Source organism: Pyxicephalus adspersus, chromosome 4, assembly GCF_032062135.1.
Source record: "Pyxicephalus adspersus chromosome 4, UCB_Pads_2.0, whole genome shotgun sequence".
NCBI lineage: Eukaryota > Metazoa > Chordata > Amphibia > Anura > Pyxicephalidae > Pyxicephalus > Pyxicephalus adspersus.
In genome coordinates, this window is record NC_092861.1 from 30,485,961 (window position 1) to 30,507,907 (window position 21,947).

At 36.6% G+C, this 21,947-nt stretch overlaps 1 long non-coding RNA gene across 3 annotated transcripts; it reads right to left on the reverse strand.

Moving 5' to 3' along the window:
* Positions 1-1,342: 1,342 nt before the first annotated feature.
* On the reverse strand, positions 1,343-19,926 carry LOC140328248 (uncharacterized). 3 transcript variants are annotated; one of them, XR_011920257.1, is made up of 3 exons: positions 18,618-19,926; positions 7,309-7,490; positions 1,343-2,871 (listed from the first exon to the last, which is right to left on the reverse strand). It is a non-coding gene; the product is annotated as an uncharacterized lncRNA (long non-coding RNA). The 3 variants fall into 3 exon arrangements; XR_011920258.1 differs by lacking the exon at positions 18,618-19,926 and adding an exon at positions 6,791-6,911 and having other exon boundaries at positions 7,309-18,605; XR_011920256.1 differs by lacking the exon at positions 18,618-19,926 and having other exon boundaries at positions 7,309-18,605.
* Between the last annotated feature and the right edge of the window lie 2,021 nt (positions 19,927-21,947).

A 21,947-nucleotide genomic window follows, 5' to 3' on the forward strand; every position in this document is an offset into this window, starting at 1 on the left:
TCCCAGGCTGTGAATGGTAAACCAGTGAGGATAAAATATCCTTGTATAAATGTTATTTTCCTTGGAAACTCCATACAATCACTACAATCCTTAATGGTTACCTTAGATCAAGGTGGAAAATACTCAGACCTGTCCATTAATTAGAAAAATCAGTAGTTCTTCTCTCAAACACCTTATTATAATGTGTTCCTAACTGTGCCTCCTCCATTAACAAGTGTGTCTTCTTAAATACCCGATAATACAAATCTTTTTCAAATTTCAAGACAAATGCACAGGTCAGTGTAAATTTACCCTTACTGTGACTGGCAAAGCTAATCTGCCTAAAATATTATAAGCTATTAAATGTTTCAGGGTTCTAAATAACTTTCCTGTTTGAAATGCCCATAAATAATACAGGGTTTTAGATTCTATATTCAGTGACATACTGTAGAAAAAGCCAGGAAGCAAGAATCAAACATTCTGTGCTAAAACTACCAAAGAAAGGCAATAGCATAGAGGTTCCTCATCAGGAACTTTGGATGTTTTGGAGGCAGGATGGAACTTGGAAGGCAAGGCTTTGCAGACACAACTCATAGGGAGTGGATACTTTTATACCAGACATTTGAGAATAAGGAGATAATGAACTGAAGTGCTTACATTCTTATATATAAGGTGAAAAAACAAAAGAATAAAAAAAATATGCTGAAAATAGCAGTCAGAAATAACAGAAAGGCATAGGGGAGGGGGGATAAAAAGAGCAGGAAGAAAAGAAGCTAAAGCTGCGTACACACGTCCAATTTTTATCGTTGGAAATGAATGACGAACGAACGACGAACGACCGATTGGCCAAAAATCGTTTGTAAAAAAGTAACCAACGACGCCGACGAACGAGGATAGTCGTTGGAAATGAACGACCGGACCGGCGGATCGGATTGGACGACGATCGTTGACCATCTATCGTGTGTACGGTCATTCAGAACGATAATAATTGGAAGTGTGTACGTAGCTTTAGAGGAAGGAAAGGTAAGGGAATCTAGAGTAATCATCTGTTTGATGAAGAACAATACCAGGCATACATTTTGATTCTTAGATTAGATTTCATTTTAGACATTAGATTTAATTTCTAGCCTATGATTTATTAGCATAAAAATGTTTTTTTCTCAAATCAACAATTTCAGAAGATGCAAGGTATTAATACATTTGTTAGAGTAAAGTAGCTTTTCTACATTCTAGAAATTATGGGTTACACTTCTAATGTTACTTACCCCAGCCCCAGCATCTATTTTATTACACAGATTACAACAATAATATGTTACATATAACAAAAGTAAATGTGGTAAAGAAGATTCCCATACATTGCTACTTACTTTGTAATTCTTTAATCGGTATATTACACAGTCTGAATATCAGAACACAGGAATTGTACATTTTATATTTACACAAATCCCTAATATAACAATAGCTTCATTGTAAACTATGTTTATCCTGTACACTATCCTGTACAAACCATTGTTATGTGTTGGTTTCTTACATAAATTGTATTCTACAGTATTTTCTTACTTTGTCCCAGGAAAAGGGTGACAAGGTAAGGGTTTAAATTGTCTATGTACGTTTTGGTTTTGGAATTTCTTTGTTTTACTTTTTTTGTTTTATAGTTTGGATGTAAACAAAAGCTAAAGTGTTTCTAAAAAAAACTATACCTGTATCTGTCAAGGCTTCTTAATTTGTTCTCTACAGGGCTAAAGTTTAATTTATTGTGTATAGATATATTAAGTAGTTGCACCTTCAAATATAAATGAGCTAGTTGAGATGGTTTAGACATCTTCTGCAGATTTTCTATGAGAGTTCAAGACACTTCAAAATAGAAAAAGGCCTTGATGTTATATTTTTAACAACAAACAAATCTATTTCTTACAGTTTTTGCTACCTCAAACAATTGTTCTGACTAACTCAGTTAATGGTTTATCTATTTTAATTTTTTTCTTCTTAGTCTGTTTCTGACACCTGTTCCACATGGCAAAAGTACCTTTTATTAAGTTTGTCCCTTAACTCTTTACATCTCAGTCCATAAACTATAGGACTGGCACACTGGGCAAATGAGAAAATAGTAAAACTAACCAAATCCAGAAGAGGACTCTCATTTGTCCCACCCAGCAAAATGGTCAGAAATGTTGGGATGATATGCAGAGTAGTCTGTAGTCCATGAATCAGTATAGTTCTTCTGGCCTGGTTATTGGAGTTAGTAAAATGTCCAGCACGTTTACCTTCTCTAAACATAAAGATATAGGATACTGTAATTAGACAGAGTAAAATTATAATAAATACAATTCCACATGCTCTTGATATAATGCCTGATAAAGTTGTTGGGCAAGAGGGATCCCGGTGAACAGAGTGCTTCAGACCTTTCTCTATAAATTCATAGAGTACTGAAATGGCCGGATCAAAAACTGAAATAATCCATAAACCTGCAACTATTTTGCGTTTCACGGATTGTACAAACACCAGATATTTCAATGGCCAGCACACAGCAATGCAAATGTTCAATGCCATTAAGGCAAGAGTAATCAGGACTCCCCTTCCAATTGATATCTGCACTGCAAAAATAATCCAACACACAATAGCAGGTGCATTAGCTTGGATTGCTCGAAGAAAGGTAAAAACAGTTCCAATCAAAAAAAACAAAGTCAAACAAATTAGGTGGTGACACAAGAGGAAGAATCTGACTTCTTTCTTCAGCACACTGTCTCTCCAGATAGTCTGAGTAATCAGGATGGTGAAAACACAGCAGATGAGGAAGTCCAAAAAATAGAAAGTCGCCTTCACAAAATTTGGAACTAGACTTGGGGTTGTATTAGTGGTATTGTTCATAGTATAAATTATGGGAGTTCACATCTAGAAAAGAAAAAAACAATGCATAAATATATACTGATAAACCAAGAGCCCCTTTTCAATATTATTAACTAGTAATGTAATAAAGATTAACAATAGAAAACACACAGTACATAAACAGTACTGAGGCAGATACAGCTAAAGCCTATTTTAACAATTTAAAACTGATGTACTAAGGTTAACGCCCTTCTCTCTGAGATACTGGACACTCCTTTATCACTTGATGTAGTTACTCGTTTATTAGGCTTACCTATATCTAACCTTTCTAAACTGAATAGGAAATTAGCATGCCTCATTTTAACGGCTGCTAGATGTCTTATCCCAAAACACTGGAAACGTACTTCCTCTCCAGGCTATTATTGATCTATATGCTAGGATAAAAGAAATCTCATGGAACATCTCACGGCCAGAATATATGATAGGTTTGAAACATTCTCAGAAACCTTGTCTCCTTGGGACTCTTACCTGTTGTCTACTTCCAATATGTTTCATCATGTTTCCACTGATTCTAACTTGGGTCTTGGTAATATGTCCCCTGCCATAACTTCCTCAGGACTTGCTCCAGAAATTTAACCTAACTGATACCATACAACTGTTTTTGGTCCTACATCCTCTTATGTTCCCATCTTTATTCCCCCCTCTATCTTTCTTTCTATCTTTTTTCCTTTTAGTTCTATGAATGAACATTTATACATCGATACTTGCTTGTTTTTTTTTTCTTGGTGTTTTTCTCTTATAACTATTAAGAAATTGTTTCAGTATACTACCATTGTTATTATTTCATACTCAGAGTAATACATGTATGATGTACATGTTACTATTCCTGACATGTGTTAAACTTTCAACGTTTATATTTATTTTTCTTTTTTTTTTTTGTTTCTTTTTTCTGCTTTTTGTTTTGTTTGTTTAAAAAATCAATAAAAATTTGAATTTTTAAAACAAAAACAATTTTAAACTGTAAATAGGCGTGGATGTGTCTATAGATGGACACAAAAAAAGAGTAATGGACACAAAAAAAGAGCTATGTTCTTTGGAACCCATATTCTAAGATGATAAGTAAATGCAATCTTTTACCAAGTTTGTGTTATCAGTTTCCCAAATTTGATAGATATGACAATTTAGAACCCATTACATTACATCATAATGGCATCCTGCCAAATAATTTTATTTAGTTTTGGATAAGACAAAGAAAACCTCTGTTGGATTTCTAGTTATATTTGTGTCCTCCATGGTGTAAATTAGAAAAATGTTTGCAATAGTGACAAGTACAAAACACTGGGCAATATTTTTACATTATTGTCCCTACAATCCTGTTTTGGTGACACATCCACTGGGAGAAAACTTCCAAAAAGGGGTAAAAGAGTGAAATAAAAAACTGTCAGATATGTTATTTTATAATACAGTCTAAGGTCAATTTCAGGGGGCAGCCAATTAACCTAATTCCATGTTTTTGGAACGTGGGAGGAAACCAGGGTACTCAAAGGAAACCCACACAACCACAGGGAGCACCTGCAAACTCTATGCAGATAGTGTCCTGGCCGAGATTCAACCTAGTGCTAACCTCTGACCCTGAGCTGTCCACTCTATCTAAAAAAATGTCTAAAGTTTGACTTTACACCTTCTGTGGATTTTTAGAACATTTTATTGCATGATAACCAACAATATAATAAATAACTATGTAAATACTGTCATTCCACAGTGATAATTTCAGTAATGCCTTGGTAACGATTTCCAGCCATGGTACCCATGGTAGTTATGTTGTCATGTGTTTACGGTTTGAAGCTATCTACAGTTGAAATTAGAATAATTATGCAAACACACTTATCTTAAAGGGAATTTATTAAAAATTCACATTTTAGATTATTCAATATGTTTGCATAACCAAATCCAATTATTTTGGCAAACATGCTGCACTGTATAAAAATCTTATTCCTAGGCAAAGATCATGTGGTCCTTGGCTCCCAGAATCATTGATGGAGTTGTCAAGGCTTTATTTAAATATCATGTTATGCTAAGGACACCTATATGATGAAGCCTTTTGTACACATTAGTTTAAAGTTTAGAGTGAATATAAAAGCTATACCACAATTTTCAAATATTTCGACTTGACGCTGAAATGTCTCATTGACTTACATTTACCCTATGGAAAATACAGCTCTGGGTGTTCCGATCAATAGATATTGCAGAGATAACATTTCTTACATTACAAAAACAGTACAGAAACTAAGTTGCCCTATAAAAAAACCCTGTACTGGTTACAAAATAACCAAAACCAAAGGATGCACATATCCTCTCCATCCTTCCCTGCAGCCAGCCAACTAAGGAATAATTTTGTTGGAGGATTTTTTGTAATCAATTGGAATGAAAATCAACTACTATATTTTCACCCAATTGATCTCTCAGTAAATGGAACTAAGTTTACGTATGCATGCTTTAAAGTTAGATCAGTCAGTAGATCGAGTGGTACTGATATGAACTAAAATTTACCCAATTGAAAAATTAGGAATCTAGATTCTTTACACAATTTCAGTCTTTTTAGGTTGATCAAACTCAGAAAAAATAAAATAAGGTTATGGTTGATTTGATAAAACATTCGAATTGACTTTGGAACAGTCAAGTAAGCTTACACCAAGTGCATGCTGCCTTTATTTTGTGTTAATAAAGTCAAAAGAAAAATTTTACTTGTCATATTTTTAGAGCTCCAATTCAGGTAGTGTACGCCTTTGCAGAGTAAAACGGTTTAAAGCATTTACCAGACCTATTCATCCTTCCCATCACTCCTCTTCTGCTGCATCTCTGTGTAGTTCTCTTCATTGGCTTCCATATCACCTTAGAATCAAATTCAAGCTCCTGTGCTTTCCCTTAAAACCCCTCCACAGTTCTTGTCCCACTTTCTTTTCTGACCTGGTAGAAAAACCCACCCCTAGCTGCTCTCTCCACTCCTCCAATTACTTACTAATGACTTAGTCATTACTTACTTAATGACTTAACTACTTACTTTCTCTTCCTATTCGGCTTGCTTGTACTGTCTGCTCATTTAAAAGATCACTCAAAATGCATCTTTTCAAATTTGCGGATCTGTTTTCTGTCTCTTAAAACTATCACTACTTCCCATCACTCCTTATCCCCCCTCCTATTGTGTGTTACTTCCCCCACCCCTGAGATTGTAAGCTCTTCGGGGCAGGGTCCTCTCCTCCTGTGTCACTGTCTGTATTTGTCTGTCATTTGCAACCCGCATTTAATGTACAGTGCTGCGTAATATGTTGGCGCTATATAAATACTGTTTTTTATTATTATTAATATTATTATTAATAATATTAATAATTATAATAATAATATATGGGTTCACTTAATACATTTTCCCATCCCAGCTAATATCTCACTCATAACAGTGTCACCCTGTATCCTCTGTATCTCACTGGGGCCTGCCATGATATTCTACCCAACAAGGCCATTGGTTAAATGCGGTGCTAATACTAACACAGTGTCATCCTATTTTCTCCACATAAAAGGAACAAGCAAAATGACCACGGAAATATTTTACAAGTAGGAAAGTCTCTGTGGTTAATTTACTAAAGGTGTGGAAGCTGTTTACCTTGCAAATTGTTATCTTTTCTAAAGTGAATGTTAGTGAAAAAAAATTAGGCTGAGTTCACAATACAATAAGCGTGTGGAAATAAAACCAACAGGATTTTCTTTAGCATATAAATGGGTGCATAAAATGAACATAGGTACACCTTATTGAGTAATATACAGGTCTTATGTTACATTTGAGTGTCCATTGTCAGACAAATAACGTTTCATTTTTTTTCGGAAACAATTACTGACAAAGAATAGCAATGCTTGTCATCAAGGCATGAAAATGTGTTCAGTGTTAAATAATTTTAACAATAAAATAATTGCATAACATCTAAAACCTCACCAGTCAATAAAACGTTGATGTCAGTGCACATTAGTTCAGATTCCTATTGACAGCTAAGCGAATGCAGGAATGAGGTCTAGGCATTACCGAGAAACCAGTTCTTTGGCACCAGGAAAGGTATCTAGGCAGCCAGGGTTAGAAGACATTAAGATCATGACACCTACTTGATTAACTGCAGTAAAATGGGACTAAGCTGTCTGAGCAAGTGGAAATTAATCGTACATTATATTTCACTCTATATTTTCTCTGTATTCTTTTGTGTACCATTTTCATTGTTAAAAATGTTATCGAAATATGCTAAGTGAATTCAAAATAAAAATATAGTATCATTTTTTCTGAACTTTCCATCATCATTGAACAGCAGTTAATAATATTTTATCTTGCATTACAAAAATGAATTTACATTAATCTTAAATCATACAGAAATTCACAAATATACCCTTAACATTACTCCAATCAATGCTTATACACATCTAAGAACTATTCCTGCTCGCTTGTGATAACACTGGGCCACTCACCAAGCAACAATGCTGTCACATGGCGTTAGTCATATGCTCCTCCATGTTCCGGATAACTTCTTCATATATGGTGACTTAGTGATGGGAAAGTGTAGAAAAAGTTTTCCTGCCGTGGAAGCACAAGAAAAAGCATATATTTGCTTTAAAAATATCCAGAAATTGTAGCCCATAGGGTTCATTGTCTAAAGATAAAGGTACATATAGATGTATTGTGAGCCCCATGTATAAACATATTGAATCAGTACTACAATTTACCTTTCAGGTGATAAATACATACAACACAGTTTTGATATATCTACTTCTGTGTGAATATGGCAACTTTTATTATGTTTAAAAACCAAATGGACCATGAAGATTCTGATTTCTGATCATATACTAGATGTCATTGGGGAGGGGAGAAGAATAGATAGGACACATCTCAGTATAGAGGGAGGTAATCATTTTGATAATTGATGGATGTACTGGTCAATGCTGAAATTCCAGGCATTTTATTGCTGCTCTTACTATAATCCTATTGTGTTATTTTGTGTTTATTTTGTTGACTTTGTACGTTTAAATCTGTATTTACTATATTTAAGCTGAGCTTAAAATAATAAACATAATTTTTGGTAGAAGAGACAAGTCAAGAATTTTGCCGGGAGACCAGAATGCTGCCAAGAATGGAGCTGAGTGGTGGGTCAATATAATTCCAGTGTGCATGGTTTGGGTATATCTTCACTGTCTGACAATGGGGGCCATTAAAGATTCGGACTAAAAAAAGACTGCCAGAAGATAACTGTGACCATATATGATGAGACAAGGGAAGGCACGGTTTTCTTTTTGCCTATTAAATGAGTTGAAACTCTGCTGAATTCAACTATTCAATCATATTCAAGCAAATATACTTCTTTATTAGATTTCCTTGCATGCAATTGGGTATTTTTAAAAAGGGAATTTTCACTGCATTTACTAAGTTAATTGAAAGATTACTTGTAAGGCGATAATTCAGTTTGCTAAGTAAATAGCCTATATAACTTTAGTAAACCAACCCCACAACTGATAGTTTTGAAAATTTGACTGTAAAAGCTAAAAATTAGGCCAAAAATTAAGGTTTCAAATGCATCAGAGAACTTGAATTTGAAACCTAAGTTGATGTGTACCTTCTTACAAACTATGCTGAAAATTTTGTGCTACAGGTAGAATAACTTTCATCCATAAAAAATAGAATTTTACTCAACTCAATAAGTAATCCATTGTAAATAATAATGAAATAGGCACTTGTTTTGTGATAATGTAGATAAATAGTAAGGGAAAAATAGACCATGTGGATGGGTTATCTAAAGGCACAGCAGGGAAGGCTGATTCATTCAGACTATGTCTACATTAAACCCATAAGAAGAGGAGAATATCATCTTCTAATTGCAAAGCAAACAAACCAAGAAGACTGCCAGTGATAGATGGCAGGACAGTAAAATTAAATGCTTTATTACTGACAGGTACAGGTGAATGTAATACAGCTGTGTCTTGCACTATTGTACTGTGAAATAGGGGGATTTTGTTTTTAAACATAGATCACATTATTTTGGACAAAGGCAGGTAAGATAACTTTATAAGCAAATAGTGTACAGAGAGATTTCTACTGTGCTATGGATGGTACTTCCACATTTTTTGTACAAATAAACATTTAATATAGAGTGCATCCACATGACTGGCATCAAAATGTATTGGTTTTATACAGAGAGAACAAACCTAAACCTGTTTGGCCCTGGCCTCTCTCTTTCTGAAATTTTGTATAGTTCCCTCTAAACAGGCAGGTATGAAGGGGAGGGGAGGTTGAGTCACCTTGTCCCAGCTTGAAAGCTCTATAGTATATAGAATATATAGGTATAAAATAGTACCTATAGCTATACTATATACTATATACCTATAGCAAATAGTGTTCTTTATTTTAGCAAAGCATTACCTTGTAAGTTTGTAAGAAGTATTATGCTATTTTTGTTATGATAAGGAATACTGAATCACCATTCACCATTAATATTAATATTATTACACAGTATTTATATAGAGCTGACATATTACGCAGCACTTTACATAGTCCATAGTCATGTCACTGGCTGTCCCTCAAAAGGGCTCACAATTTAATGCCCCTACCATAGTCATGTGTCAATAATACAGTCCAAAGCCAATTTGGGGGAAGCCAAAAAACCTAACTGCATGTTTTTAGAATGTGGAAGGAAACCCAAGTACTCAGAAGAAACCCACACACCATCATCCCACTTGGCAAACAATATGTGGAGCAAATACCTCAAGTGAATAGATAATGTTCAGTGTAAAAAACCTTAGTCTTAGTCTATAGCAGGGGTGTCAAACTCAAATACACAGAGAGCCGAAAAAAAAAACTTAGACCAAGTCGCGAGCCAAACTTGAAATTTATTGAAAAAACAACACATGAGAAGAGCATGCAGTAATATGCAGTGGATTGATCTAAATCAGGGGTGTCAAACTCAAATACACAGAGGGCCAAAATTAAAATTTTTTTACCAGGTCAGGGGCCAAACTTGAAATTTATTGAAAAAATTGAGGAAGTTTACTACTTCATCCATAACAAAACCAAAAACCCCTCTACATACACTTTAGGGTTGAAAAGACCAATTTCTATCTATCTATGCAGGCTGTTTGTTGTTCATCCTCTCACATCACAAGTTTGTCTAACACTAAATATTACACTATGCAGTCTCTAATGAATTGAAACAAACACAATGCCCCTGGTAGTCAGGCACCATGTGATCATTGCCTAGGCTTTGTGTCACATGATGGGTGTACAGGAATAATGTCTATATTATATCTGTCTATATATATATATCTGTATTGCATGTATTGAAAATGATGATGTGAGGTAGTAACATTGAGATTCATGTGGATCCTGCCATGTGTAAGGAAATGAATGGAGATTCTCGGTGCATGTTCCAGCACACTATAATAGATCCTCAGCCTAATACTGACTGTAAGTCCTCCCAGCTATGTACTACAATCATAGAGATACGGTTGGGACGATTTAACCCATTGTTTTCCTGCTGCTGGTACTGCCTGATATAGAAGATTCAAATTAACTGCTGTGACGCTTCTAGCATTTGCATGCAGAACCACAGTTACAATGTATTACTGTGGGCGCCTGTGATGTGTGAGAGGGGGGTGGGGAGGGGCAGAGATATCTCACCTCCTCTTCCATAGACGCAAGTGATGTCGAGACTACAATTCCCGGCATTACTTGTGTCTATAAAACAGTCAATAGAACAAAACAACAATGCAGGCCCACGCAAGGCCATTGTTCTGTAGACGTGAGTGATGCCGGGAATTGTAGTAGCGGCATCACTCGATGCAATGCGTAGTAGCTGGTGGGCCAGAAGTAATTCATTTTCAGATTTCTTTGGGGGGCCAAAAAAAAAAAGGACCTTTTGGGCCAGATTTGGCTTGCGGGCCAGAGTTTGACACCCACTGATCTAAATTATTTAGATCAATCCACTGCATATTACTGCATTCTCTTCTCATGTGTTCTTGTTTCTTCTTATTCAGATTAATTGTTTGCCACAGAATGCAAAGTAAAACCAAATGAATTGCTGCAATCATTTGGTTTCACATTGCATTCTCTGGCACAGTAAAACAATTATTATAGCAATAGCTCCATGATAATTCCAGATAATAATAATCCTGATAATTCCTGATTATTGAGCTTACCTGTTACCTCCGCAGGGTCCACGCATAGGATGCTGTTCAATAGACACAAGTGATGCCGCTACTGCAATTTCCGGCATCACTTGCATCTATTAAATGTGGGGCCACGCACTGGCAGCGAGGCCGCTGGTCTAGAGACGCGAGTGATGCCAGGAATTGTAGTAGCAGCATTATACTCGCGTCTATAGAACAGCAGCTTAATATGAATTGCAGCTGGTTCGCCGTTACTACAGATTGCAGTAGCTGCGGTCCAGCGGCAATTCATACTAAGAATTCCTTTGGGGGCCAAAACAAAAGGAAGTGCCGGGCCAGAGTTTGACACCCCTGGTCTATTGGCTATCTTAGTCTTTTGGAGTGGATGACTGTAATATGACTTTGAACTCTGGGTAGCCAATTTTGAAACCTGAGAATGGGCAATTGAGATATCCTGCCTACAGCCTTATCATGTTGTATTGAAGAGCTATTCATTCTTTGACAGTTTTGATATACACCAAATCACAAAATGGCATGCACAACAAATATACATGCTGTATTTATGAAACTGTAGTTTTACTGAAAGTAAGCCAAGTAAGAGTTGATACATATGTAAGGGCTTTACTACATCTTTCAGAAGCTGTGTGTTTACAGGTTCCTATTCTCATTTCCTTGCACCACTATTTAGCTACTAACACGGACCAAATACACTGATAAGAAGCTCTGACACCACTGGCTGCCATGTTAGTGACTTAGTGAGTGGTTGAAACAGAACTTTAATTCTGCTTTGACAAAACAGGAATCAGGCAGATCTTTATTTACCGTCCTGCCTGAAAAAACCCTAAGCTGCACATGTGATGCCTGGGATGTGCTGGGTATCTCATTATCCCTAGGGCTCCCTGACTGAATGAACTCATGTATGAGTTACTTCATCTTGGGCTGGCCAATCAAGATGACCTAAAGCTGCGTACACACTTCCAATTTTTATCGTTGGAAATGAACGACGAACGAACGACGAACGATCGATTGGGCAAAAATCGTTCGTAAAAAAAGTAACCAACGACGCCGACGAACGAGGAAAGTCGTTGGAAATGAACGACCGGACCGGCGGATCGGATTGGACGGCGATCGTTGACCATCGTTCGTGTGTACGATCGTTCATTGATCGTCCATGGTCTGAGCATGCGTGATGAACAAACGTTCGTTCACTTCCTGTGGTGCACGTAACTTCCTGTATCGTTCAAACGATCGCATCTATTGTGTGTACAATATCTACGAACGATCGTGTCGTTATCTGTATGTACAGGATCGGTGCTATACGATCGTTCGCAGATATCGTGCAGGATCGTTCGTCATTCGTTTACCAACGATAATAATTGGAAGTGTGTACGTAGCTTAAGACTTGACTACAGAAAGAAGATCAGGTGAAGCTGGTGGCTCCAGTGCCAGGGTAAGGGCATGGGAGTGCAAAAAAAATTGCAATCTATAAGGTAAAGTTATTTTATAGCAGAAGGGACATTTCTGCAATAAAGGATCTGCCTGATGTGTTTTTTAGTTTTTAGGTATATTTCTGCTTTAGGGCAGAAAATAGGAATACCAGCCGAAAAACTTGCAGTTTAAAACAATAAAAAATCCCTACACAATGTCATTAATAAACCACCATAATGTCAGCAAAGAGTATTATTTCTCTGAATAGTTCTAGTTGGTTCCCTTATTTTTACTTAAGCTGCGTACACACTTCCAATTTTTGTCGTTGGAAAGGATCTTTCACGATCCTTTCCAACGACAAGGGAGTGCACGATGCATGAACGATGCTGTACATACAGCACCATTCATGCTCTATGGAGAGGGGAGGGGGAGAGCGACGGAGCGGCACCCTGCTGCGCGCTCTCCCCTTCCCTTTCATTAGGATCGGCTGTCGTCCATCGTCCGTGGATCCGGCAGGTCGGTCGTCCGGACGATGGACGACACCGACACGACAACGACTGTACACACGGCAGATTTTCGCCCGATAATTGGCCGATGCCGATTATCGGGCGATAAAAATCTGACGTGTGTACGTAGCTTTAGTTTTATTTTAGGAGATAAAAAAATGAGGTAAAGATAATATAGTGCACTATAGAGTTGTACTAAATTTTGATCCTTGTTTATTGGTATACTGTTGTTCTGGAAATTGTACATGATATGGCTTCTTGTTATCTTTATTTATTCACATTTTTTGCACTGTTTTGTACCTTTTGTCTTGCAGAAAATGTTATGGATGCATCCAGCTGTTGGAGGTTTATAGCGTATGCAGGATAACAAGCTTGTAACTTCTTGAAAATTGGTGAAATGAATTTTTCTTAAAAAAAGAAATCTCTCGTATACCTAGCATAAGTTCATTTTCATACTTCAGATATGATTTTCTGTCATCACTACTATAAATTACCACAACAAAAACAAGCTAACACGCTACCAGAAAAAAAAAGTTACAAAGGTTAAAAAAAAAGCTTAGGAGAGAGAAGGAATAAGGTTGTGTCATTCCTTTAATCCTTTTAATAAAGTTTATTAACATTTCAGCTAGGTGCAACCAAAATGCTTACCAATTTGTATGTTTGACAGCTGTACTCTGCTCTGTGTGAAGTCTAGCAATCAAATAACCAGTCATTCCTGCACTCAGGAGCAACTGTCATATGCACAACAGAAGTATTAATGAGCAAAACTGACCGTTTCCATTTTTCATGAAAACAGCATAGTTTCTGAAAATGACAGTATATTTGTAAAATTCATAGGTTCAATCAGAATAAATTATTGCATTTTTACTGATGGGGGGTACATTGTTATTTAATTACAAAGGAAATTGAAAGAATATTTAAGCTATTAACTGTTCATCTTTAAAATCACAAGTAAAGTAGGGGGGCTTTACTATTGTCAGTCTTTGTAGAGAGATGAGTGCAATGTCATTTAAATTTGAAAAACTATTAATTAGCCAACTTGTGACTGATGTTCTGATTTGTTTCAAGTGTGAAAATGGAGAATCTCAGGATTTGGACTGCTGAATCTGTGGTGGATATTGGTATGAATCTTTTACTGTAATCTGTGAAAAGTGCAGAAAAATCTCAGGACTCTGACTCAGGGCTCTATATAGTGTTCAAACTGTAAACTTTATTTAATAAAGAGAAATTCTGGAGAACTGCATGACACAAAAATAAAAAAAGCTTTTATGAAATAGAGAAGTATGTGCAGTGCAATAATGGTGGTGTCTGCCTTAGCAGCAGCACTGGGATCCTACTAACAGAGATGACAAAAATAGTCATCACTTTCAAGTTGCAAGGGTTCTTGTATAGAAAGCTCTTTCTTCTCCACTAACTCCCTATCCACCCTCATCAAGAACAAGAATCAAAAAGAGAAAGAAACTGCCAGTCTGTGGCTTATATAAGGAAGAGAAGGCAGAATTTTTGTTGGTTGCAGGGGGGTAGCTGTACATGCTCAGTATGCTTTATAATGACACAGTGGAGGCAAACAATAAAAACACAGATTCATGTGAATATGAATGTAAATGAAATATAGAATGTACATACTGTAAATATATAAATATATATATATATATATATATATATATATATAAGATATAATTACAGTTAACAGATTTTTTGCACTCATGTCAATTGGTATTTATATATATATATATATATATATATATATATATATTGTTTTAAATAGTGGTTGCTGTTTGCAGAAAATGTTATGGATGCATCCAGCTGCTAGAAGTTTATAGGGTATGCAGCATAACAAGCTTGTAACTTCTTGAAAATTGGTGAAATAAAGCAAACTCATGTCCATTAAGCAATAAAGTATTTACTATATCTCTGTATTACTACGATCAAGGTTAATAAAGAGAGCATAAAAGGTTTTGTTGCCATTTATATGACGGTAGCAGGAGCTGAGTGAAGTATTTGCTCAGTCTGACGAAGCATATTGTGGAAACAAATCTAGATGACAGTATCGGCAAACATTCAAATCAAACTTGCATGTATGTGCTGTTCATAGCTACTGTAAACTGTCACGTCACCAATCAATTCTTAAAGAGAGAAACATATGTTTTGGTGCCAGGGAAAAACTGGTCACTTACTTTATGCACTGTTTCGCATTATTTAATATCTTGTTACCTAACATTAATTTGTTCATTTTATACTCCATTTACTAAAACTTGGAACACATTTTTGTATTTTTCCATCTTTAAATACGTGTACCTGTTCCACCTGTTTCCCATTTTATTTTTAATATTTTTACTGCTTTAATGTATTACTTTTCACATATCTCCTCTTGTCTACTTCAAGGAATTAAAATTAATATGAATATTAATATTCAGTATATATATGAATATATGAATATGAATATTCAAGGTAGGACTGTCTATTGGGTTATATGACATATATAGATTTTTTTTGTGTCTTCGGGAGGGCACAGCATTGCTCTGCTACCTTACAAAAAAGTGCCACCATGCAAAAAGTTGGGACATGTGGCTGAGGGTCATTGATTGGTGGGTGGGTTATTTTTGTGAGCTGGCCTTGCTGGGGATTATCCCTGGCCCTGACACATGCTTGGGGTTATAATTCCTTGTCCCGACACTTGCTGGGGGTTAGCAGTACCAGATCTTGATGTCAGCAATGGAATTTATTTTACTAAAACAATATTTTCAGTGTACCCCAGGAACTATGTTGTTAAAACCATTGGGCAACAGCAAGGGGGAAGGTGTATAAATTCTATAGGCCATAAACGGTAAAGCAACACTTTTTACCATTCCTACTTTTGTGCCAAGTATAAAAGTGGATATCTGTGAAATCACACCATTAGTGCCCTGTATAACAGTAAAAATCATAATAAGGTTTCTAATCTTCCGGCTCTCTATCTAAAACAATAAAATAAGGTTTATAATGACTTTTTGCCTTGCCAATAAGCAGCATTTTGTTTTTGTTTGCTACATATAACACCATTTTGCTGCACATTATAACCCCAAAAGAACACGTATAGTAGGATTACAATGATTCCCGTATGTGATACTAGCTACCCAAGGCTGTAATCTGAAGCAGCACTGGATGCACAGCGATGCCAACTCACCCTAAGATCAAGGTTGCCACACATTTTTCTACTTGTTTCACCCAGTCACCATGCAAATAATAGAAATCTCCCTCACTGCCTTTCATTCACCAGAAACGTAATCCAGCCATTGGTTGCAAAACACTCTCAGTATTTGTAAATTTTAAAAAATCAGTAAATTATCTATGAGTTTTATTATCATTCTATTACATTGTATACATTCCCAGCCTTTTTTCTGTAGTTTAAGAATGATTATAGTACTTTTTTGGGGTCGCAAGAGTGCTTTAATACTTTAAGCTGCTTAAGAGGCAGAAGCAGTTGGTCCTGATATGACGCTTTAGTATGTTGCAACCCACACTAACAAAAATGTTGACTGATTCAGATTTCCTTTCTTAGTATTATCTGCTCTACCATGGTGTCTTGAAGGTTTTTACCTCTCCACACATCCAATTATCGGGGTTTCAAATATGTCAAATATAAACTTGTGTCATTGCCACTCTTTCCTATTATGGGTAACTTGGAATTCCCATCTGCTTTTTCAGACCCTAGTTTAAAATAATAGCTAAACTTGGTGCTACTCACATCTCTTTTTTCACACAGTGGGATATGTGGCCCACCTTGGATGAGTTGAAAACTGACCACCTTTATTTTCCAATGGATTCTAGAAAACCCTCCAACTACATTTCGTTCTGTCTATTTCTTTGCTGGGGGGATTTGTCCACCCTCTGGGTCAATTCAAAGTTTCTTGTATGGGATGGGGCCTTGGGCCACACACAATTTTACAACTTTATCTAGGATTGATATCTGCTCCCTTTTGCATCATGTCCTAATACAGAACAAAATAGTAAAAGGATATGGGATATTTTTTCTTACTTAGACAAAGTCGCGGGTCAAACTTGAAACTGAAATAGCACCGATACTACAGTTCCCTGCGTCAAGAAAACAGTCCATGCAGGGCCTAATGTTAGGAGTGGCTGGAACTCCCTCTTCACTGATATAGCACTGGTACTACAATTCCCTGCATCCATAAAATAGTCCAACTGCCACGCATAGGCAGAGAGGCCGCTGGTCTATAGAAGCGAGTGATACCGGGAATTTTAGTAGTGGCGCTATTGTAATGCAGCGGTGGGGCAACTGCAATTCATTTTTAAGATTCCTTTGGGGGCCAAAGAAAAGGATGTTGTGGGACAGAGATTAGGCCCGTGGGACAGAGTTTGACACCCCTGGCATAGAGAGTGCAGGGGTCTGGAGTATATTCAACACTATGTAGAGCACAGGGGTCAGGATTATGTACAACAAAGTATGTAGAGCGCAGAGGTCAGAAGCATGTACAGAACAGTCTATAGAGCACAGGGGTTAGAAGTATGTGCAACTGTATTCTGCCATTATGTACTTTTCTTTCCATCAGAATGTTTTGAGACTTCTATCCTTGCTAGATTGCTAGCTAAAATTCTGACCTAGAAATAAGCATCTGCATATAATGTGTTTTGGCACCTGTTATACATATGTTTGAACCAGATTAGGTACTGATCTGGTTCTGAAGACAGTGATGGAAGCATCATCATGACACAAATTGGACCATGCTGAGCAAACTGGACATACAACCACCTAGATTTCAACCCTGATTGTTTCCCTTTTTAAACCTTGTTGTTGGAGCTAATAATATATAAGGGAAGATAAAAGAAGGATCATTAGGAAAATGACAGCGCTAGTCTGTTCTGTAGAACATTATATTTACAGCTGACAAAAAGTAACCAGGGAGCACTTTGCTCATCTTCAGACATCTTAACCTACAAATGCTAATACACTGGTTGGTAAGTGCGCATCCAAGTAGATAATCAATATATTTCAAACATAACATTTTTTTCTGTATGAACACCAAGCATCCATTGATCAGCAGAGCAGAGTGGTAAACAGCAGAGAATGCCTTGGATGGCTAGTGGTTGTTGGTTGGTGGTGTTCCCTGCTAGGTGTTGATCTAACATAGAATAATTTCTAAACAATTTTATTTGATATATTGATATTTTTTGGTAGATTTCTGTTCTAACATCTAACTGTTAAATAAATACATTGCAATGTACTATTATGAAACTTTTACAAAAATTTCTGAGTGTTTTCCAGTTGCATTGGTTAGTAAGAACCTCAGTCCATCCGAAACAGTCTAGTCATCACAGTTGAATATTAAATTATAATAAGAATATTGTGTCTGCCGGTCCCATTTTAGTTTACTATACTTATTACTTTGAACATTTTTTTTACTTCCTATGGGTTATGCAATATCCAATTTAGACCACATAAAATGCTACTTCGTTTGCAGATTATATGAATTTCTGTGTATTTGTCCAGAGCTAAAAACATTTCTTTATGCCCTAAGCAGGTAATAATATAAACTAGAAGTGTTTTTTTTGGAGAATAAAGATCTATAAAATAGTTCTAATGTGGTTAATTTACAATAGGAGGAGAGGCTGTTTACTTAGCAAAGTAAATATATAATATCAACTACATTGTTTTTCTAAAGCACAGCCATATATTGTGATTGCACTTACCTGCTAACAAGTGTCAAACCGTTCCAGCTCTCTCTGGTGATAGTCCAGTAGCATACTATGAAGCACATACTATTAATGAATAGATGACTATGTTTGGTTTCCTCTTACTGTCCCATATTATGAGCTGTTAGTGTATTTTGTGTGCATGGGAAGTGTAGGTGGGGCATTGCTTACTCAAGGCAGACTAATAGAGACTAGGAAAGGACACTGTACAAATTACACACTGCATCCTTTACTAAGCAAGACATTTTTGTGAAAATGGACTCTCTGTAAATACTTAGCTCTGTCTCTAATAATTTACATAGATGCTGTATATAGAGGTCTACATCCAGAGCTGTACCGGAACCCCTCCATCCCACACAAAGTGGGATTGCAAAGTTGTTTTTGGAATGTAATAGTCCATCTGCAATAGTTTAGTCACCAGTGCTTAAAAATAATTCATTAAAAATGGAGTTTGAAGGGGAAACCCAGTATGCACAGAGCACTGAAGCTCTATAAACTATATAAACACACTTCATGATTGTTGCTTGAGACGATCAATTGAGATAATTTGGGGTGATAATGGACCATAGAACTGAACTGTGCTGTCTTTACAGCACTTATTTGTTCTACTGTCAACTTAAGGTTGACACATCCAGAATGATCAGCTTTTACTTTTGAGCTTCTTTTACTGACATGGTCACAAGAAATGAACAATGAATTAGAGGTTACTGCTGTTTGTTAGATGTTACTTAACTTTCATAAAAGATTTGTAAAAGTAATGACAGTAAATGCATGTTGGTATAACAGACATAGCCCAGAAAAACACACTAAATTTGTCCAGAGGAACTATCCACTACTGTTGTTCCTGTTTTTGACTCTGTTTTTGTCACTTTGCATAAAGCAGAAGAAAAATCTAATTTCTTCTCCTTTCAAACAATCGACAAAATTTTCCAGAAACCTCCTCCCTCTGCTTATGCATTTAGCTTGCTGTCTTTCCCAACTATTTGCATGAATTGTGAAAAAATTTTAAAGGCCAATTACGTTCAAATCAGCTAAAAACATTCAAGTGCATCAAAGACAATTTCAAAGTCTTACAGTTCCTTTTTGTTTAGAGAGTAGCCACAGAATGAGTAGAAAAGCCTGTCTCCCACCAGCATGGTGAAAAGAAGATCCCTTGCTCTAACACTCTTCCCTAATCAGAGCCAAAATCAGAGCTAAAAGCAGCAGACAGCATGAGATTTTCTGATTGCTTAGCTATTCCTTTGACTAAAGCTGCGTACACACGGCAAATTTTTCTCGCCCGATAATCGGTATCGGCCAATTATCAGGCGAAAATCTGCCGTGTGTACAGTCGGTCGTCGTCCATCGTCCGACGACCGTCCTGGCGGATCCATGGACGATGGACGACGACCGATCCTAATGAAAGGGAAGGGGAGAGCGCGCAGTAGGGTGCCGCTCCGTCGCTCTCCCCCTCCCCTCTCCATAGAGCATGAACGGTGCTGTATGTACAGCATCGTTCATGCATCGTGCAGTCTTTTCTCATTGGAAAGGATCGTGAAAGATCCTTTCCAACGAGAAAAATTGCAGGTGTGTACGCAGCTTAAGCAAGGAGTATGTCTTCCACACAAAAGTGAAAATCTTTGTAGCTGCTGCCAGGTAACTGGCTTCTTTGCTAAAAGAAATATCTAATTTAAACTAAAGGATCATTTGGGCATGTTTCATAGTAAATGCTATCCTCAGAAATCTCCTTAGGTTGTTTTACTGAGCGTTGTATCTTTTTATGTGATATCCTGTGATATGTTGCACAAGGGAAGTTGTGGCCACAATGTTTTTTTTTGTATTAAGTTACTTAGAAAAACAGTAAAAATAAAGCCTGCACTTAGAATTCATATAACATACTCCAAGAACAGAACAGGTACAATTTTGCTATATTTTGCTAAATATATACAGCCAAGAGGCAGGGCTGAATATAGACATCACAGTATGTCACCACTGGTAGAAATATAAAGAAAATAAGAAGTCCTGGTGTATTTCTTTTGCCAAAAAAACTACATTATTCAAGGAAAATAAACATTCAATAATTAATTTCTCTGAAGGTATTAAGAGATTAGTTTTTAATTCACGGTATAACCAACAAAATAAGAAAGTGTTGCATATTAGAAAAAGAGTAATTTATGAAACTCTATTAGTTTGTTTCCCAAGAAAATTCAATTTAGTTTTATTGTTAAGAAGCCCCTGAAATATTTCTAAATTAACATTTAACCCTTTAACTAAAGCTATTTAAAATGAAGTTAGAATTTGGAGCGTAATTTCATGCACACAGTTTACTTCCTGTCCAAATAGGGAAACTACTCACTACACACAAGTGAAACCAGCAAACTGCTAAATTCTAAATAGTAAAACCTTCAACTGTGCTAAATTGATAAAAAATAGTAAATACAAATATAAAGTTTACTCATTCCATTTCCAAATGAAAATGCAGAAAGTGGCTCACAAAGTCATTGGCTTTCTAGACATACGTACTTTCTAAAGCTTGTGCTATGGAACTTCTTTTTGAACTCTTTATATCACCAGCCACATCATATCATGCCTGGGTTGAAAGGGATTGCTGGATGGGGAAAACTTTTTTTACATGAGGAGGCTAAAATGGATATGTTTGGGAAAAGCTCACTTGCATTACAAACAAGTAAATTACCACATTTCTGACACAATTAGGTGGGGTTTCCTGGTGTAATACAGCAATGCTATAAGAAAGAATACAGAATCAGGTAGGTAGTGCCCACTTCATGTATTCTATGGTTTAATTTTTAGTTTGGATCAAAGTATACCTTGCATTATCTACCGTGTTTCCCCGAAAATAAGACCTACCCCGAAAGTAAGACCTAGCACTTTTTTCTAAACCTGCCCTAATATAAGACCTACCCCGAAAATAAGACCTAGTGTAAATCTGTCCAGTTCAGAAAAAAAACCCACCCAAAACTGTAATTCAGCCTAAAAAATCTAAAGCTTAATCTAAAATTTAAAATCCTAATCTAAAGCTTAATAATCCGCACGCAAGCCCTAGCGCACGCGGGGGTCCGTAACAGCCAGCCCACCCCTGCTCAAGATCCCCCTTAACTACATACAGCAGGTCAGAGGAGAAAAAAGCATACATAAATTAAAAACTGGAGGACAGTACCGAGTCATGTTCTTTCCCTGTGAAGGCAGCGGGACACTGAAAGAAAGCATGCGGCAGTGCACACTCCGGAGCCGCACAAGCTGATGCTTTCTTTCTAGTTCCGGCTCCTGTCACAGGCGGAGTGATACTACATGCACTCCGCCTGTCAGAAGCCAGAACTCGGGCTCGCG